The sequence below is a fragment of the Benincasa hispida genome, chromosome 12, assembly GCF_027475165.1.
Source record: "Benincasa hispida cultivar pf3 chromosome 12, pf3_genome.v1.1, whole genome shotgun sequence".
NCBI lineage: Eukaryota > Viridiplantae > Streptophyta > Magnoliopsida > Cucurbitales > Cucurbitaceae > Benincasa > Benincasa hispida.
Genome location: NC_143489.1, coordinates 43,203,077 through 43,207,503, shown reverse-complemented (window position 1 = coordinate 43,207,503; position 4,427 = coordinate 43,203,077). Strand labels below are relative to the sequence as shown.

The 4,427-nt window shown below is 33.4% G+C and overlaps 1 pseudogene; it reads right to left on the bottom strand.

The window, feature by feature from the left end:
* Positions 1-219: 219 nt before the first annotated feature.
* LOC150032008 (uncharacterized) lies at positions 220-3,812 on the bottom strand (annotated as a pseudogene).
* Between the last annotated feature and the right edge of the window lie 615 nt (positions 3,813-4,427).

Sequence of the window (4,427 nt, the reverse complement as noted above, 5' to 3'; positions counted from 1 at the left end):
GACCATGTTCAGAAGCCATTAATCTACTACAAAGGTTCCGAGCTCTTACTTCTCGAGTATTTTGGCCGTGGATATAAGAGATGGATCTACAAAAATATACTTCAACCCTTTATTTGAATCAACAATGAACGAGTGTAGGTACCTACAATAATAAATCGAACACATTAACTCACTACTAATTAGTAAAGTGATAATATATCATAAACAAACAACATTTACTTATGCGATATAAGCCACCATTGATAAAGTCTTCACTTTTTGCATCCTACAAAACTCAATCAAATCTTCTCGCAGAACATAACTCATTCGGCCAAAACGAAAGAGCTCAACAGGTAGTTGGAAGGAAATACTAGTCCCATCAACCATTACCTTTTCAGCATACCTGAGAATAGACTTCAAGGATATTGATAAATTGGATGGTGTACTAGTAACTTCATTCTCTTTCGACATCGTCTTTGAAGCTTTTTCCTAGCATAATGAAGATAGAACATGAGTAAAATGTTCATTCCTAAATAAGATAGAAGAACATGGGACTTATACAATTCACCTTCAAGATCGGTGGTACACTAATAGCAATCACTTCCTCATCCTTTCCTGCATTCTCTGAAACTTTCTCCTAAAACCACCAAGTTATAATTTTATAAGTAACTAATAGTATATTTACCTCATAAATTTACCTCATAATAAAATTCACCTTCAAGATCGATTGTACAATAATAGCTTCCATCTCCTTTACCTTTTTCCCTTCCTTAATCTTTTGGATTTTATTCTTGGAGCAACTACCATGCTCAGATCTTGGGCTTTTTTGAATTTGATCTTCCAACTCCTTAATGCGCTTACGAAGTGCTTCATTTTCATCAACAATTTTTTTGTGTGTATCCTCTCTTTTCGCTATATGGAAGTAAACGGTATGTGTAATGAAACCATCCACCCCACATATGTGTCCACCATATTCCGAAGTACCCAAGGCTTGAGTCAAAACATCATTCGATGTATCATTTTTTTTTGAAAAGTGGATCTTCATTCTTTATGATCTCATCCTAAATGGAAATTATATATATTCAATAACACATAAAAAATATTATAATGATTTCATGCATACATAACATTGGTAATCTTACTATTCGGTTGGCGACTTGTTGGACATCCCCATTGTCATACTCTCCTTTTTTGTTTATCCGAACTTTTTTCCGCATATTAGCTCGTCCAAAATCACATTCGCTGGACGAAGGTAATTTTTTCTGCATAATAAATATACTGTTAGATATAAGAATATTTGTAAAATAGTTAAACTTAAGAATATTCGTACCATTTCCTCGATAAGATTTGCATAACCTCTTCTAGACATCCGATGATTATACTTGTTCTTCTTTCTTCGTGCTGGTTATTGATTTCTCAATTTCTATATAAATTTAATAGTTCAAAATAAAAATGACAAGAAATTGACAAATATTGATGTTCTTAATGAAAAGTTTAATACCTCGAACTCCGGAGATAATCTCGATTTGACAAACTCTTGCCAATGATGTGTTCCAATTATGTGGGAGTACATTGAAGGTGGGTGTAACAAACGTTGGGGTTCATCCTTAAAAGGGATAATATACTGTGTCATTAACCAAGATTTGAACTGATGAAATGCAACGCTCGCAGTTTTGAGAATAGCCTTCTTACTTCTACCATCAATTATGAAAGCACCTTAAACATTTAAAAACTTAATTATTACTTTTCAAGTATAATATTAATATAATACATCAACAAAGGAAATAATACATACCTTAACAATATTAAACAGTTTTTCCTTTAAGTCGGTCGGTACACACTTCCAAGATATCTATGTAATCAGGATATGATGATGCACAAACGAGTTATCGCATATCGAACATGTTTTGGTAGCACAGATCTGATGGCAATGGGGAGCAATTGTTGTAAGAGAACATGACAATCATGAGATTTTAGACCATTGAGTTTTAAATCTTCCACTGACACAAGATTTCTAACATTGGAGGAGTAACCCTCAGGAACCTTCATTTCTGATATCGTCTTCAAAACACAACGTTTTTTTTTCTCTAGTAAGAGTATAACAAGTAGAGGGAAGGAAGATTTTTTTATCCCCATTAATAGGTGTAAGCTTTGGTCGAATTTTTAAATCAGCTAAATCACGTCTAGCATTCAATCTGTCTTTTGTTTTTCCTAGAATATCAAGAAGGGTACCTATGATATTTATGCAAACATTTTTCTCGATATGCATCACATCTAAGCAATGTCTAACATGGAGATGTTTCCAATAAAGGAGTTGGAAAAAAGCAGACGTCCTATTCCAACAACATTTGGTACTTCCTTTTGTGATATTTCTTTTTTTTTTTCTTTTTTTTTTCCTCTTTGAAAATCAAGATCTTTAGTTTTTTCAAATACAACCTCCCCAGACAAAGGTTCTGGAATATTTCCAAGTTCTTTCTGACCATCAAATAATTTCTTTTGATGTCGAAAAGGATGATTTTGTGCTAGAAATTTTCAATGGCCAAGGTATGCCATTTTTTTCCCATGTTTCAGTCTTAATGAAGTTGTGTTATCTCCACAAATCAGACATGCCTTATAACCTTTGACAGTACATCCACTAAGGTTTCCATATGCAGGAAAATCATTGATCGTCCACAATAGAACTGTTCTTAAGTTGAATAGTTCCTTTTGATAAGCATCATAACATTGCACACCACTTTCCCACAGAAGTTTTAAATCATCAATCAATGGCTCTAAGTATATCCCAATGTCATCCCCCTGGTTGTTTTGGACCTGAAATCAATATTGATAACATCATAAACTTTCCTTTCATACACAACCATGGAGGAAGATTATAAATGACCATAACAACTGGCCAACAACTATGTGGACTAATTCCATCTGCTGACAATGCTAAACGAAGATTCCTAGGTTCAGAACTAAAGTTCGGCCACGTGGTGTCAACTAACTTCCAAGCTGGGGAGTCTCCAGGGTGACGTAATTTATTCCATTTGTCTCTCATTAGCATGCCAAGTCAGATTTTTAGCACATTCAACACTTCTAAACATCCATTGAAAACGTGGTATGGGAGGAGAATACCACATTATTTTGGCAGGGATTTTCTTCTTATTTGTGTCTTTACCATATTTCCACCTTGACTCACTGCATTAAGGACACACAATTGCATTGGCATATTCCTTTCGATACAAGCAACAATCATTAGGCATGCATGAATCTTTTCATATTCCATTCCTAGTGCACCTAATGTTTTCTTTGCTTCATTATTGATGTAGGGAGATCATTAGTAGAAGGTAAGATATCCTTTAATGCTTTTAGTAGTTATGAGAAACTAATGTCACTCCATCCATGTCTAACTTTTAAGTTATACAACTTCACTAATGTAGACAACTTGGTGAACTTTTTGCATCCTTCATACAATGGCTTCTCAGCATCATTAAGCAACTTTTCAAATCCATTGGGATCTTTTGAATATTGCTCATGAGAAATTTCAACCATTTCTTTTATATTTCCAACGTCATTCTCTTCATACCTACACTCAGAGAATTTTCCATGTAAAGATGAATTAGGAAGTTCCTCACCATGCCAAAACCAAATCTATAAATTTCATCAATCCCATTAAAATATAAATGATCTCTAATATCATTGCCATTATGACTTTGACAATTTCCACATTTCAAACAAGGACAACGTATAGTAGTATTATTTGTATTGGAAAATCCAAATTTGATGAAGTTTTCCACACCCAACTCAATCTCTTTAGATAATCTACTCTTTGTCATCCATGATTTATCCATACTTATAATAAGCTAATCTTGGAACTACAAAAAAATATTACAATAATTCAAATTAGATAACTCATACAACTTATGAAATTTGTATGGAATTGATATTTATAGAGAACTTAAGAATCTTTATTCGCGAAAGGTGATTGAAGACATAAAAACCAAGCAGATCAGCAAGATGTTATCTAAAACATAAACAACCCACCAAAATTTGGTCCAAATAATCAAATATTATATTCCAACAGAATCACAAAAACCCATAAAACCAAGCAGATCAGCAAAATATCACAAACTAATCACAAACTACATCCTCAAACTAAAAAAAAAAAAAAAAAAAAAACTGCATCTGTAAGTGCATCTTCAAACTAAAAAAAAGAAATATCATCCGTAAGTGCATCCCAGAACTGTATCATCTAATCTAATCACAAACTGCATCCTCAAACTAAAAAAAAAAAAAAAGAAACATATACATAACAAATATATACACATTTCAATTAAAAAAATATACACATAACAAAAATGTTTGCATGAAATACTTACTCATAGCAAATGATCCCAAAGGCACCATGGACCGACGACACATCGGACGACACCATCGACAACGAACGACCACAGACGACAACACTG